At 43.7% G+C, this 17290-nt stretch overlaps 1 long non-coding RNA gene across 1 annotated transcript; it reads right to left on the bottom strand.

Moving 5' to 3' along the window:
• Positions 1–11095: 11095 nt before the first annotated feature.
• Positions 11096–16506, bottom strand: LOC116973652. Its single transcript, XR_004412101.1, has 3 exons — positions 16496–16506; positions 14070–14073; positions 11096–11248 (listed from the first exon to the last, which is right to left on the bottom strand). It is a non-coding gene; the product is annotated as an uncharacterized LOC116973652 (long non-coding RNA).
• Positions 16507–17290: the final 784 nt, after the last annotated feature.

The raw sequence follows: 17290 nt of genomic DNA, 5'->3' as shown, positions 1-17290 counted from the left end.
CACCTCAGACTCTTTCATTAGCTTTTGCCTTTGACATTAGAAAATAATTTCATTAGCTGTTGACTTTGGAGATATCCCAAGGTCACGAATGTATTTATTTGGCTGCTTCATCCATCTTTTCCTCCTCCATTCCTTCCTCTATCCCTTTTATCCTCGACCCTTTCCTCTTCCCTCACTTCCTTACTCTTTCCCATCCTCTTCCCATTCTCTCTCGCTTCTTTATTTCCTCTAGCCCAAAGCTCAATAGGGGCAACGTGATTGTTGGTCAGCCGGACTCGAAGGACAAGTTTCTGTGCTATATCTCAAAACTAAACTGCAGCTTACAACCCAGCTCTATGAATATTGGTTTCTCTAACTTCAAGTAACCCTTGTACCCCTGCTCTCTCAGTCCCTCCCTCACCCAATTCGCTGCACTAGATTCAAAGTTGTCTTGTTGAGTCTCATTGCCTGTAACTCATTTTCACCTCAGCCACAACTAACAATGGCCTGTTTCCTTTTTCATGGTGACATGTTGGCATATCTTTCATTCATTTGTTCTATATCTCTCAACTACGGGTGCTGTGTATGGAGTTTGTGCGTTCTTCGATGTTCCCGATGTTGGGGAAGTCCAGAACAAGGGGTCACAGTTTAAGGATAAGGGGGAAATCTTTTAGGACCGAGATGTGAAAAACATTTTTCACACAGAGAGTGGTGAATCTCTGTAATTCTCTGCCACAGAGGGTAGTTGAGGCCAGTTCATTGGCTATATTTAAGAGGGAGTTAGATGTGGCCCTTGTGGCTAAAGGGATCAGGGGGTGTGGAGAGAAGGCAGGTACAGGATACTGAGTTGGATGATCAGCCATGATCATATTGAATGGCGGTGCAGGCTCGAAGGGCCGAATGACCTACTCCTGCACCTATTTTCTATGTTTCTATGTTTCCATGACCACGTGGGTTTTCTCCGAGATCTTTGGGTTCCTCCCGCACTCTAAAGATGTACAGGTTTGTAGGTTAATTGGCTTGGTATATATGTAAATTGTCCCTAGCGTGTGCTGGATAGTGTTAATGTGCGGGGATTGCATGTCAGTGTGGACTCGGTGGGCCAAAGTGCCTGTTTCCGGGCTGTATCTCTAAACTAAATTAAAACCCTTGACCATCATCATCTGTATCCAATCAACAATTCAACTTACCATATTATCCCGGAGTGCTTGGGCTCTGATCTTTGGACCAAATTACCATGTGGGACCTGGCTAATGAAGTTTATGACCTTGCCGCAACTGCACCAACTCAGTTATCAGAGTCAAAAGATTAGCCTAATTGATTAATCCTTGCCTCTCCTGGTGCAGATTAATCCTGTCGTTAAGAAAGTTTTCTAATTATTTTGGAAAACGACATTAGACACATCAAACTGTTATGAATTACCATATCTCTACAATCCTTAATGGGACTAGCATGGGTGAATGGCGGAGTGGATTTAATGGGCCGAATGGCCTAATTTGGCTCCTATGCTCACAAGGTTAATTCCCGGGATGGCGGGACAAACATATGCTGAGAGAATGGAGCGGCTGGGCTTGTATACTCTGGAATTTAGAAGGATGAGAGGTTATCTTATTGAAACATAAAATTATGAAGGGTTTGGACACGTTAGAGGCAGGAAACATGTTCCCGATGTTGGGGGAGTCTAGAACCAGGGGCCACAGTTTAAAAATAAGGGGTAAGCCATTTAGAACGGAGATGAGGAAACACTTTTTCACACAGAGAGTTGTGAGTCTGTGGAATTCTCTGCCTCAGACGGCGGTGGAGGCCGGTTCACTGGATACTTTCAAGAGAGAGCTAGATAGGGCTCTTAAAGATAGCGGAGTCAGGGGATATGGGGAGAAGGCAGGAACGGGGTACTGATTGGGAATGATCAGCCATGATCACATTGAATGGCAGTGCTGGCACGAAGGGCCGAATGGCCTACTCCTGCACCTATTGTCTATTGTCTATTGTCTATTATCACATCTGATCCGGCTCTGGGGATTTATTAGTCTTTAAGTCCATTAAAGGTTTTAATGCTTTTCCATAACTTGTTATGAAGTTGCATAACTTCCATAACTAGATTTCCCCAACTACAGTTGGCGCAGCGGTAGAGTTGCCGCTTACAGCGCCAGGGACCCTGTTTTGATCCTGATTACCGGTGATCTCAGTACGGAATTTGTACGTTCTCCCCGTGACCTCTTTGTGTTTTCTCCGGGTGCTCCGGTTTCCTCCCACACTCCAAAGACGTACAGGTTTGTAGATTAAATTTGCTTCGGTTAAGTTGTCCCTGGTGTGTAGGATAGAAACTGTGTACAGGTCAAGGCGTAGCATGCTCAATCTTCATGGAAATTCTGCTTTGGCGGGCTTGGCGGAAGAGATCTTTATAAACCAACGGCTGGAAAGGCGACGTGGCGAGTCGCTGTGGAATGCGAAGGGCCAGTCAGAGCACTAAAGACGACGTGACCATCCACTGCAGCCAAGAAGTCTACGGCCATGATGATTTCTCATACCACTGGACTCTGACTTCTGCGGCCGAGAGGGTGGGGTTGTTACAGTGCAACGGCCTCTCCACCTTAAACTCATTCACGCACAGGTTTTTGTGCAGCCCTCGTCTATACACATATTCCTGTGGCGATGGGCTTGGGAACAAAGCAACGAGTAGAGGTTTACCACTGGAAGTCGTAGTTCTGAACCTGCACGTAGGCGTCCTATGGATCAGTGGTCGCTCTTCTTTGTACCAGGGCAGCAAGGAAGTTCGGCAGCATCACAGGCAGCCCTCTTCAGGACAGCACTGCTCACCCTAGTAAGGGAGGGGACTAGAAACCGCCATTGCCGTTACTGACGGGCCACCACCACATGGTTGGCGTGGGCTCATTGGACTATGAGGCCCGTTTGCATGATGCACCTCTAAATTAAACTAAGCTGACTGCTAGTCACACACCATCCTGATGTGGAACAATATCGCACTTATCGCTATTGTAGGTTATTTGGCCTCTGTAAAATTGTAATTTGTCCCTTGTGTGCAGGGTAGTGCAAGTGTATGGAGTGGATGCTCTTCTGTGCGGACTCAGTGGGTCAAAGGGCCTGTTTCCGCGCTGTATCTCTGAAGTCTAAAGATTAAAGATCTCCAGAGATCAAATTGTTGAATGAATTTAAAAAAGGAAGCAAATTAATTTCAGTTCTGGTCAGTTTAGTTTGTTTGTCACGTGTACCGAGGTACAGTGAAAAGGTTTTGCAATGTGCTGACCAGTCAGCGGAAAGACAACACATGGTTACAAACGAGCCATTGGCAGTGTATAGACACATGATAAGGGAATAACATTTAGTGCAAGGTAAAGGCAGTCAAGGAGGTAGATGGTAGTTCAGGACTGCTGTCTAGTTACGGTAGGATCTGGATGGAAAAGGCTTCAAGATACATTTTTATAGATGCAGCATGAAAACAGGCCACCAAAAGGCACAACATTTGAATTTTAATTTACCGTATAATTTCATCGGATTTGTAAATTTATAGGAAAATTAAAGCATTTTTTCCTTTTGTTCCTTTCTGACTCCTCAATTTCATGTCATAAGTGATAGGCCCATCAAGTCCACTCCGCCATTCAATCATGGCTGATCTATCTCTCCCTCCCAACCCAATTCTCCTGTCTTCTCCCCATAACCCCTGACACATAGAAACATAGAAACATAGAAAATAGGTGCAGGATTAGGCCATTCGGCCCTTCGAGCCTGCACCGTCATTCAATATGATCATGGCTGATCATCCAACTCAGTATCCTGTACCTAATCAAGAATCTATCTATCTTTTAACAAAACGGTTCCTTTTCTTTATTCTGTTCAATTTATGATTTAGTAATGAACTAAATGTTCTGATGGCCATATTCTCACTTAGACTCAGCAGTCCAAATATTGACTGGGGAATATTTAGTAGGTGGAGCAGAACAGATTTTCAGATTAAAATGCTGAAGCCCTAGCTTTTGTTACCAGCTGTTGACTATCAACTTCAGATGGAATTAATAAAATACCCGATTGGAATTAATTTTGAGTGACATATTCGGTTTCCAATCAGGTTAAAGTGTGCAATTCAAAATTGACCCAAAATTGAATGTTCACATGTCATAGGAGCAGAATTACATCATTCAGCCCAACTAATCTGCCTTTCAGTCATGTTTGATTTCTCTCTCCCTCTCAATTCCATTCTCCTGCCTTCTCCCCGTAACCATTTGCTCCCTTACTAATGAAGAACCTCTCAATATCTGCCTTAAAAACATCCAATGACTTGGCCTCCACAATGACTGGCAATTAATTCCACAGATTCACCAACCTCTGACTAATGACATTTCTCCTCATACCCATTCTAAAGATACAACCTATTATTCTGAGACAATGGCCTCTGGTCCCAGACTCTCCCACTTGTGGAAACATCCTCTCCACATCCACTCTATACAAGACTTTCAATATTCGGTATGTTTCACCACATCCTTCTAAGCTCCAGTGAGTACAGGCCCAGTTCTGCCAAACGCTCATCATATGTTAACCTAATTATTCCTGGGAGACCAAAATGCTGGAGAAACTCAGCGGGTGAGGCAGCATCTATGGAGTGAAGGAATAGGTGACGTTTCGGGTCGAGCCCCATCTTCAGACTGATGTGGGGTGGGAGGGGAGGGAAGAAGAAATCATTCTTGTAAACCTCCTCTGGACCCTCTCCAGAGCCAGCACATCCTTCCTCAGATATGGGGCCCAAAATTGAAAGAATGAATGAATTAATAAGTTTATTGGCTAAGTATTCACATACAAGAAATTCGCCTTGGTGCTCTGCCCGCAAGTGACAACATGACATACAGTGACAGTTAGGAATGACACATTAAACATTAATAATAAAACATTATTGATTAAACATGTGAATTAAATAAAATGCCAGAGCAAAAGGAGGCTACAGATTTTTGGTTATTGAGTAGAGCTACTACTCGTGGAAAAAAGCTGTTTTTATGTCTGGCTGTGGCAGCTTTGACAGTCCGGAGCCACCTTCCAGAGGAAAGTGATTCAAAGAATTTGTGGCCAGGGTGAGAGGGGTCAGAGATGATCTTACCCGCTCGCTTCCTGGCCCTTGCAGTGTACAGTTCATCTATGGAGGGAAGGTTGCAGCCAGTAACCTTCTCTGCTGATCGGACGATTCGCTGCAGCCTCCAGGTGTCGTGCTTGGTGGCTGAGCCAAACCAGACCATGGTGGAGAACAGACTCTACGATGCTCTTATAGAATTGGACCATCATTGCCTGTGGCAGATTGTGCTTCCTCAGCAGCCGCAGGAAGTACATCCTCTGTTGTGCCTTTTTGACTGTGGAGTCGATGGTAGCCCCCCACTTAAGGTCCTTGGAGATGATGGTTCCCAGGACGGCACCAGGATGCCAGCTGTGACACTTCCTGTCTGTAGGCAGATTCTTCCCCATCCTGGATCAGTCCAATCAGGGTTGTGTCGTCCGCAAACTTGAGAAGCTTGACAGAGGTGTCTGTGGAGGTGCAGTCGTTGGTGTAGAGGAGAGGGTAGAGTACACAGCCTTGCGGTGCTCCTATGCTGAGGGTTTGCAGGTCTGAGATGTGCTTTCCCAGCCTCACATGCTGCTTCCTGTCTGTCAGGAAGCTGGTGATCCACCGACAGAGGGGTTCAGGCACAGTCAACTCGGAAAGTTTGGAGTGTAGTAGCTCTGGCACAATGGTGTTGAATGCAGAGCTAAAATCAACAAACAGGATCCTTACATATGTCCCCTGGTGGTCTAGATGCTGGAGGATGAAGTGCAGGCCCAGGTTGACTGTGTCATCCACAGATCTATTGGCCCGATATGCAAATTGCTCAGGGAGTTTGTGATATTTTTCAGCTTGGCCAGCACAAGCCTTTCAAGGGTCTTCATGACTACAGAGGTCAGTGTGGCAGGCCTGTAGTCATTAAGACCAATAGTCCTTGCCTTTTTGGGTACAGGGACAATAGTGGAGACTTTGAAGCAGGCATGTCCTGGAGATTTCCAGCTTTTCTGTTTTCTGAACAGCCTCTCCACCTCCCCTATTTTTTATTATTGATGATGGAGAAGTGATGTTGTGCAGCACGGAGGGGGTGGGTAATTGGGTGTGAAGTGGTGATTGGAGAGGGGTGGGTGGGAAAGGGTCCAGTCTTTGCAGACTGGAGTCTTGCTTTAAGTAGGTGTGATGTGGTGATTGGGGAGGAGCGGGTGTAGAAGGGTCCAGTCTTTGCAGACTGGTGTCTGGCTGTGTTGGTTGGGGAGTGGGGGAAGGGGTGGCAGGGTTACGTTTCTGCTTGTCAAACCTGCAGTAGAACTCATTCAGGTCGTTGCTCAGCTGACGATTGTCCAAGAGCGGGGTCTTTCTTGTAGTTGGTGATTTCTTGCAAGCCCTTCCAAACTGAAGAAGCATCACAAGCTGAGAACTTGCTCCTCAACTTCTCAGAGTACCTTTTGCTCATAATACAAATGCGTGCTGACCAGTGCCTTATATAGCCTCAGCTTTACATTCCTGATTTTTTACATTCTTAAAGTCACTTTGTGGTTTTGGGACACTAATTATCATAAGATATGCTAAAATAATTCACAGACTATCTGTGAATAAGTGTAAACGCATCAAATATAACATTTTAATGAGAAAGACTTTCTGGGTCACTCTTTTCATCCACCTCACGAGGATGGCAGCAGAATTGATGAATAAAATCAATTTAACTTCAGCCGATAAATTTTCTCAAGTGTGTCTAATGGGCCTAACCCACTTAAGCAATTTTTCAGGCGACTGCCAGCGACTCTCATAGTCGTAGCAGGCCGCCGAAAAACCGGCGACTAGACCTCCCTATGACAATGTCAACGGCAATGCCTACAACAACCTACCTCCTAGTCGACGTCAAGATAGGCAAGCTACCGACAACCAGCAACCCATTAGGACGTCCACCTACGACCACACCTACGACAACCTACGTCCACCCGTGACAAGCTACGACAAGGTAAGACAATTCAGTCCACATCGAGTTGACTGTGCCTGAACCCCAATGTCGCCAGTTGATGTAGGTTGACCTAGACAGTCGCCAATGGAATTCACCCAAGTCAGGACAGGCGACAAACTACGTCATCCTGGTGACAACCTACGTCATCCTGGCGACAACCTACGTCAGGCTAAGATCGTTGGCTTCAAGCCCACGAGCGCCGACCGTCGCCGAAAAGGTTTGAACATTTCAAAATCCAGGAGCGACCTGCCAAAAATGTACGACTCTTTGGGCGACTGAAGAGACCATACAAGCAACCATGTGGCGACAGCCTAGTCGCCTAAAACATCGCCCAAGTGGGACAGGGGCATAATACCACTGGATAATTTCATCCCATCCCATTCAACGTACGCACTGCATAATTGCTGATGGATATCCAATATCTTGGGACGAGTGATGTGCCTCGTGGTTCAGTGCTGGGCCCGTTACTGTTTGTCACCTACATCAATGTTTTGGATGAGAACATACACGGCAAAATTAGCAAGTTTGCAGACGATGCAAAAGTGGGCGGCTTTGCAGATAGTGAAGACAATTGTGATAAATTGCAGCAGGAACTTAATCTAATGGCCAGTTGGGCTGAGGAATGGGTCGATGGAATTGAATACAGAGAAATGTGAGATGTTGCATTTTGGGAAGTCTAACATCGGCAGAACCTACACAGTGAATGGTAGGACTCTGGGGAGTGTTGTAGAGCAGAGGGATCTAGGAGTACAGGTGCATGGTTCCTTGAAGCTGGAGTCACAGGTAGATAAGGTGGTCAAAAAGGCATTTGGCACATTGGCCATCATCAGTCAGGGTATTGAGTAGAAGTTGGCAGGTCATGTTGCAGTTGTATAAGACGTCGTTGAGGCCGCATTTAAAACATTGGGATAAGTTCTGGCAACCACTTTAAAGGATGAAGTTGTCATGCTGGAAAGGGTACCGAGAAGATTTACAAGGATGTTGCCAGGGCTCAAGGGTCTGAGCTAGAGGGAGTGGTTGAGTAGGCTGGGACTCTCTTTAATGGAGCACAGGAGGATGAGGGATGATCTTATAGAGGAGTATAAAATCATGAGAGGAATAGATTGGGTAAATGCCCAGTGTATGGGAATCGAGGACCAGAGGACATAGGTTTAAGGTGAAGGATAAAAGGAATCTGAGGGGTAACTTTTTCACACAAAGGGTGGTGGGTGTACGGAACGAGCTGCCAGAGGAGGTAGTTGAGGCTGGGACTATCCCAATGGTTAAGAAATGATTCCTGGGGTGTCAGGACTTTCATATGAAGAAAGACTGGATAGACTCGGCTTGTACTTGCTAGAATTTAGAAGATTGAGGGGGGATCTTATACAAACTTACAAAATCCTTAAGGGGTTGGACAGGCTAGATGCAGGAAGAATGTTCCCAATGTTGGGGAAGTCCAGAACAAGGGGTCACAATTTAAGGATAAGGGGGAAGTATTTTAGGACCGAGATATGAAAAAACATTTTTCACACAGAGAGTGGTGAATCTCTGGAATTCTCTGCCACAGAAGGTAGTTGAGGCCAGTTCATTGGCTATATTTAAGAGGGAGTTAGATGTGGCCTTTGTGGCTAAAGGGATCAGGGGGTATGGAGAGAAGGCAGGTACGGGATACTGGGTTGGATGATCAGCCATGATCATATTGAATGGCGGTGCTGGCTCAAAGGGCCGAATGGCCTACTCCTGCACCTATTCTCTATGTTTCTATGTTTCTATGAAATGGTTAGCCAAGTACATGGATAGGACAGGTTTGGAAGGATATGGGCCAAACGTAGGCAGGTGGGACAGGTGTAGCTGGGACATGTTGGTCGGTGTGGGCTAGTTGGGCCAGAGGGCCTGTTTCCACCCTGTGACTCTGACCCTATCATTATCTTACAATACCCAAGTCCTTCCTTCAAAAACCTCCTCAAGATGTTTCAGACATAAATTTCCTTGCAAACCTACTTTGTGGCTGTTGTTCCCTTTTATAGTCATAGTCACACAACGTTGAAACAGGCCCTTTAGCCCAACTTGCTCATGCCGACCAACATGTCCCATCTACATTAATCCCACCTGCCTGCTTTTGACCCATATCCATCCCTCTTGCCTATCCTATCTATATTCCTATGTAAATGTTTCTTAAACATTGCAACAGTTTTTTAACTTTGCTACCTCTCCCGGTAGCTCATTCCATACACTTTACCCTTTGTGTAAGAAAGTTACCCCTCAGGTTCCCATTAAATCTTCACCATGTACCTTTAGAAAGGAGATGAGGAGGAATTTCATTCATTAGAGGGTGGTGAATCTGGGGAATTCATTGCCACAGAAGGCTGTGGAGATCAAGTCTATGGATATCTTTAAGGCGGAGATTGATAGATTCAAGTCACGAGTCAAGTCAAGAGTGTTTTATTGTCATATGTCCCGAATGGGACAATTAAATTCTTACTTGCTGCAGCACAACAGAATGTATGAATTGCACACATAATACATAACGGGGGAAGATTAAAAAAAAAAAGAAAATGTTCAATAAATAACAAATATAGTGCAATAATAATATAGTATTTTGCAGAACAGAGCTTAGAGTTTATTCGTTGTTGTGTTTAATAGCCTGATGGCTGTAGGGAAGAAGCTGTTCCTGAACCTGGACGTTACCTGCACCTTCTTCCTGATGGCAATGGTGAAATGAGTGTGTGGCCAGGATGATTTTGTCTGCCTTTTTGAGGTAGCGACTCTCCGATAGATTAGTACAGGTGTCAAGGGCTATTGGGAGAAGGCACGAGAATGGGATTGAGAGGTAAAGATAGATCTGCCATGATTGAATGATGAAGTAGACTCGATGGGCCGTATGGCCTAAAGGGCCTGTCCCACTTTCACGACCTAATTCACGACCTCTGCCGAGTTTGCCCTTGACTCATACTCGCAGCATGGTCGTCACGAGGTCATAGGAGGTCGTAGGTAGGTCGTAGGAGGTTGTGAAGCTAGCCGTAGGTATTCATGGCATCAAGTAGGTCGGGGCGTTTTTTCTAGCATGATAAAAAATGTCCACGAGTAAAAAAGGTTGTGAATGAGGTCGTGAAAGTGGGACAGGCCCTTAATTCTGTTCCTATTCATTTTAGCAATACGGGAATCGAGAACCAGAGGACATAGGTTGAGGGTGAAGGGGGAAAGATTTAATAGGAAACTGAAAGATAATTTTTTCACGTAAAGGGTGGTGGGTGTATGGAACGAGCTGCCGGATGATATAATTGAGGCAAGGACCATCGCAATATTTAAGAAACATGTAGACATATACGTGGATAGGACAGGTTTATAGGGATGTGGATCAAACACAGGCAAGGGGGACAAATGTTGATGGGACATGTTGGTCCTTATGGGCAAGTTGGGCCAAAGTACCAGTTTCCACACTGTGTGATGCCATGAGTCTATAACTCCAAGTTGGGCAATACAGCTACAAAGAGATAATTGTACATTTGTTCTACCATTCCATATGTTGTTTTCACACATTACCCTTCCATATCCTTGTGACTCCCTCTCCCCTGAGTCTGAAGAAGAGCCGCGACCTGAAATGTCACCCATTCCTTCAATTCATAGATGCTGCCTGTCCTGCTGAGTTACTCCAGCAGTTTGTGTATATCTTCGGTGTAAACCTGCATCTGCAGTTCCTTCCTACCCATTTTATTTGCTAGCAGGAATGTTAGGGGTTATGGGGAGAAGGCCGGAGACTGGGATTAAGAGAGAAAGATAGATCAGTCTTGATTGCATGGCAGAGTAGACTTGATAGGCCTAATTCTGCTCATAAGGTCATGTGACAGGAGTAGAATTAAGTCATTCGGCCCATCATGTCTACTTCGCCATTAAATCATGGCTTTCAGTCTCTCCCTCCTAACCCCATTTTCCTGCCTTCTCCCGATAACCCCTGACACCTGTACTAATCAAGATTCTATATCTCTGCCTTATCAATGTCCACCGCCGGCCTCCACAGCCGTCTGAGGCAAAGAACCACAGATTCACCACTCTCTGACTAAAGACATTTCTCCTCATCTTCCTAAAAGAACTCCCTTTAATTCTGAGGCTATGAACTCTAGTCCTAGACTCCCCCACGAGTGGAAACATCCTCTCCACATCTACTCTATGCAAGCCTTTCACTATTCTTTATGCTTCAATGAGGTCCCCCCTCATTTTTAACTCCAGCAAGTGCAGGCCCAGTACCGACAAACGCGCATCATAGGTTACCCACTCTTATAAACCTCCTCTGGACTCTGTCCAGAGCCAGCACATCCTTCCTCAGATATGCTGCCCACAATTGCTCACGATATTCCAAATGGGGCCTTACCAGCGCCTTATAGAGCCTCAGCATTACATCCCTGTTTATGTATACAAGCCCTCTTGAAATTAATGCTAGCATTTAGTTTGCTTTCTTTACTACTGATTTGACTTGGAGATTAACCTTTTGGGAATCCAGCACCAGCACTCCCAAGTCCCCTTGTACCTCCGATTTCTGGATTCTCTCCCTATTTATAAAATAGTCTACGCCATTATTCCTATGACCAAAATGCATGACTCCACACTTTGCTACACTATATGCCTCTGCCACTTCTCTGCCCACTTTCCCAACCTGTCCAAGTCCTTCTGCAGAGTCCCTGCTTTCTCTACACTACCTGCCCCTCCACCTATTATCGTATCATCAACAAACTTGGCTACAGGGCCTTCAATCCCCTCGTCCAAATCATTAATATACAACGTGAAGAGTAGCGGCCCCAGCACTGACCCCTGCGGAACTCCGCTAGTCACTGGCAGCCAACCAGAAAAAGCCCCCTTTATTGCCACTCTTTGTCTTCTGACATCCAGCCAACCTGCTATCCATGCTAGCATCTGCCCTTTGATACCATGGGCTCTCATCTTCCTTTGCAGCCTCACGTGCGGCACCTGATCAAAGGCTTTCTGAAAATCTAGGTAAACAACATCCACTGACTCTCCTTTGTCTGTCCTGCTATTTACTTCTTCAAAGAATTCCAGCAAATTTGTCCGGCAAGACCTTCCCTTCACAAAGTCATGCTGACTTCGGCCCATTTTATCGTGAACTTCTAAGCACTCTGTAACCTCATCCTTTATGAGCATTTTGAAACAGTAATCCATGCCTTTATTACATCTAGGCTGGATTACTGTAACGCACTCTACTCTGGAGTCGGACGAGCTTCATTGGCTCGTCTCCAGCTTGTTCAAAATGCTGCCGCTCGCCTTTTGACTGGAACTCGAAAGAGGGAGCACATTACGCCAATTTTGGCCTCCCTTCACTGGCTCCCAGTGCACTTTCGAGTTCATTTCAAAATTCTTTTATTTGTTTTTAAATCGTTGAATGGGCTCGCCCCGCCTTACCTCTCTGAGCTGCTCCACCTATATGCTCCTGCCCGGTGCCTCAGGTCAGCTGATCAGCTGCTCCTTGAGGTACCAAGGTCTAAGCGGAAGCTCAGAGGGGATAGAGCCTTTTCTGTTGCTGCTCCGGCACTCTGGAACACCTTGCCGTTGCACATCAGACAGGCCCCCTCACTGTCCATCTTCAAATCCTCCCTAAAAACATATTTTTATTCTTTGGCTTTCGACACTGGCTGAGGCATTGCTCCTGTTTTTAGTACTTTTAATGTCTTTTAATTTTTAGTGTGTTTTTTATAGTCCTTCGTTTTACGGTTTTTAATGGTTTTTAATTGTTTGTAATAGCTTTTTGTTCATGATTTCTCATGTACAGCACTTTGTGGCAACTGTAGTTGTTTAAAGTGCTTTATAAATAAAGTTATTATTATTATTATTTATAATGAACTCCAAAATCTTACCAACCACTGAAGTCAGACAAAGTGGCCTATAGTCCCCACTATTCTGCCTTGCTCCATTTTTGTGCAGTGGGGTAATATTGGCAATCGTCCAATCATCTGGGACCTCTCCTTTCCCTAGTGATTCTTGAAATATCACTGTCAATGCCTTCACAATCTCTAAAGCCACCTCTTTTGTTATGGTTTGTTTCACTTCAAACAGACAAAAACACAATAAAATTAGTAATCAAGTAGTAAAATCTTTATTTCGCCAGGTTGAGGTGGCCGTAAACTCTTGCAGTATGTAATATACAGACTATAGGTTCACTCTATCCCAACACGCGGAGGTAATGTTCAATCAGATATATGTATACCCCAATAATCACTGATTCAGCAATACTTTATCTATAGAGCATTGTGCAGCCTCTGGCCTGGTAAGATTGACAGGTTCTTCCGAGGAAGCTATATTTTGCAGATTCAAGCACTCTTGTTTTTTGACCTTGTTGATCTATTCTTTAAGTACATTGCAATCTGTAGAGCAGAGGGAAAGAACCGTTGTCTGAACATTCCTCTGATTGTTTATTTAATAGAGCAAAAACATCGAGTGTTATAGTGCTGTAGCCTTGCTAGTGTAATGGGAGAAAGGTGAAAGCCTTTCTTTGCTTTAATTCTACAACTGAATTCATTTTGGAACTTTAAAATCTTTTAAACTTTCTCACATTCAGAACCCTGTGGTGCAGTCCATCCGGCCCAGGTGACTTATCCACCTTAGCCCTTTCAGCTTCAGCCCTTTCAGCTCGTAAAACAGTGAACACGATTACGTACACAGATTATCAAGAGTTTTTTGCAGTTTGACAATGACAATAACCTGGTGGAAGACTATTGTCAGATTCATGTTGTGAGATTAAAAACGTAAATAGCATACTTTATTACAAAATGGTAGGTGTAAAATGAGAATGGAGCTGTCAACTATCTCTATGCAGAGCTTACAAAAAATAAAGAGTAATATTTAGTATTCATACGTTTCAGGCTGTTAGCATTAACTCTTATACAAATGAATCGCTGCATGCCATTTATCCATGACTGAGGGACCTGCAGATTAGTTTTTAGCTTCTTTAAGAGATTAACATCCATAAGTTCAAATGTTACAAGATACTATGAACTAGAAGTATTATTTCAGCAGGCATCCAGGAGTTAGTTTGGGAAAGGGTTGTAGTAGGGCGTGGGCTGTGTTGTGGGAAGAGAATTAAATTACCATTCTAACAACCTCAAGGGAACAAAAACTATGCTGAGAGTATAAATACAGTGATGGGATATCATTGTTGCTCTGCAAAGTCAAATATGGAAATAAAAAACACTTGTATAAATAACATATTAGACAAACTCAACATCAGGTACTAGACTTTTATTTTCTTGCAACCTTTCCACAAAATTAAACATTAACTTGCCCATCTTGTTAAATTAATCTTTGCCTTTTAATCATTTTTTCCTGCACATTCTTATTAAAACCCAGGCCAAATAAGAAATCCCTTGAATTGGAGGATGATGAATTATGCAGAAATATTGCAGGAATGGAGACATAATATGCCTGATTGTAATTTGGTTTGAATCTGTCCTTGAGCTCGTAAAGGGTTATGGCACAAACCAAAAATCTTAATCAGATAAGGAAGCTTGTTTACCTTACAGCAGCGAGCTCACTGCTAACACTGGGGTGGAAGATTGCAACCTTCACATGGTCCGCCCTGTTTCAACGAATGCAATCAACCCGGCGTGCACAATCAAATAAGATCAAATAGACCAAGTTTTCAAGAAGGAACTGCAGATGCTGGAAAATCGAAGGTACACAAAAATGCTGGAGAAACTCAGCGGGTGCAGCAGCATCTATGGAGCGAAGGAAATAGGCAACGTTTCGGGCCGAAACCCTTCTTCAGACTGAACTATAGACCAAGAAAATAGACCAAGTTGTTCTGCAACTTTAGGCTGTGCAAGCCATACGCAAGAAGAAGGCTGCTAACACCTCTATCATTGTAGCCCTCACCGTTAACAGTGCATAAGCAGACTGGCATGATATTCCACTACTGCTGGCAAAGCCACGGAATAATAGGCTATCGGTCTTTATGCAGGGAGTATGGAGAAAAAGGCTGAACATAGGTCAATTACTGTAAAGGTGTCGGCTACTGCCGGTATAGATGACAGAATTATATTGGTATCAGGTACTAAAGGATTATTTTTAATAGTTCTCAAGTTTTAGACAAAACACCATTCATTATGTCTTCCCACTTTCGGGATTGGCAGAATAGGAGTATTATACAGGCTTTGCATTTTCACTAATAGTGCTCGTTGCAATAAAGACAATCATGTCAATCATAAAGACCATAGCTATCCCTTCTTCAACCTCCGGGGCCAGTCAATTTTGTTTTAAACATGGCAAGGCAAGGCTTTTTATAGTCAGTTTATGTTCAGGGGCTGAATGCATTCATCCCACATGATTCTTATGCTTTGCCCACAGTTCGTATGGTACTTGGACCAGAGCCACAGTAGGCAGATTCTCAGTAGGCAGCTGTTGCTTTTCATGGTGTCCCATTCCTTTCTGACACATGTGATCTTTCCTTCTGTGTCATTGGCAACTTTAAAACATGAATTGTCAGTTTGTCCTTCAATTATTCTATCATATTTCGTATTTCTTTCGCTGTTGCTGGAGGTCTAATAGCTACGATTAAGTGTGACTTAGAGGTGTCTCCCATCTCAAATCGATCCCTTTGGTTTTATTCCTAATCCCGGGACCCCAAAGAACAAATAAGGGGTCACTGTTAATTGCTCAAGTTTATTCAACCAGGGGGAGACTCGTTCCAAGTATCCGGGATTAGGGAGCCACGTATATAATTCAGTGCAATGCGTTCGTTTATATTCATGGCTGGTTTTAACAAGATACTGTAAATACTGGCCTTTTTTAATTTTTTGCGTATGGCTTCCTTTTACCTCCAGTCTTGCAGGAGGACATCCAAGTTCATACTTCCTTTTTCCAGTTTCCAATTCTTTCGTAATAAGTTAGGTGTATCCAATGAGGATTATTTTTGACCTTCACTGCCTTAGTTGCAGTCAATAGTACTGGGAAGGGCTCCTTCCACGTTCTCCCAATTGCCTCCGATCCCAATTTCTTATCAGTTCGTGACCTCCTGGTCGTAAGGATTCGCCGTTATGGTTAGCTGATAGTGGTTTCGGCCTTTCTCTGGCTCAGTGGTTTCTGTAAGACTGACAAGGTTTGGGTCAATTGCTGTGCATATATAATTAATTCAACCCTAAGGTCCTGTCCAAGGCAAAGGCAAGTTTATTTGTATAGCACCATTCATGCAAACAGCAATTCAAGGTGCTTTACAGGAAAGAAAAAATAAAATAGTCAATAATTAAAAATTGCAAAATAAGCAATACGACAAATGTATGAATAATAAAACAACGTCAATGAAACAATAAAACGATTTTAAAAAGCACATAAAAGGGTTAAAATTAGACGGTTAAGATTACCTGCATGTCGGGTTATGGAAAAGCTATAGTAAACAACAGTGTTTTTAGGCTTGATTTAAATGAGCTTACAGTCTGTGCTCACCTCAGGTGTTCAGGGAGCTTGTTCCACAGGTGTGGAGCATAAAAATCCAATGCTGCTTCAGCCTTTTTAGTTCTGACCCTGGGAACATAGAGTAAACCTGTCCCTGAAGACCTGAGGAATCTAGGCGCCTCATACACAACAAGTAGGTCAGAGATGTATTTTGGACCTAGACCATTCAGTGCCTTGTAGGTCAGTAACAGAATTTTAAAATCTATCCTCTTACACACAGGGAGCCAGTGCAAAGATTTAAGGACAGGTGTAATGTGGTCCATTTTCTTGGTGATGGTCAAGACTCTGGCAGCGGCATTTTGGATAAGCTGCAGTTGTTTAATTGGTTTTATATTGAGACCTGTAAAGATGCCATTACAATAATCTAACCTACTAAAAATATATGCATGAACAAGTTTTTCAGTGTCTTCTTTGGACAGAAATCCCTTGATTCTTGCAATATTTTTTATTCCAGTCTCAGTCAAGGCTTTACTTAAACTCTTAAACTACTTACAAGGCAGAACCTCTAAAAATAGGTCATTATAAAGAAAAAACAATTTTAAAATGATTCCCAATTCTTTCAATCTGTCTCCCCAAACTCACAATTTCAAATTAACAGATTTTTTTCTGGCATTTCTGGCATAAAGGCATTTCCAATTCTCATCCGACACCTCAGTCTGAAACCCACATGGCCAGTGCGCAATTCAGATCCCTCTTGGATTCAATTCAAAAGGTAAGAAATAGGAAGAAATCAAACTTAAAATACTGACAAGGGCACCAATCCTAATGCCAGGTTATGCGGCGAAGAAAATGAACAATCTCTTTGCTGAGCCACATCGGCTGTTTAATAAAAGTTGAGAAGACGGAGAATAAACAATTAATTT

This window comes from Amblyraja radiata, chromosome 5, assembly GCF_010909765.2.
Source record: "Amblyraja radiata isolate CabotCenter1 chromosome 5, sAmbRad1.1.pri, whole genome shotgun sequence".
In the NCBI taxonomy this organism is placed as follows: Eukaryota; Metazoa; Chordata; class Chondrichthyes; order Rajiformes; family Rajidae; genus Amblyraja; species Amblyraja radiata.
Note: the sequence above shows the minus strand (reverse complement) of the source record. Positions and strands in the feature narration are given on the sequence as shown.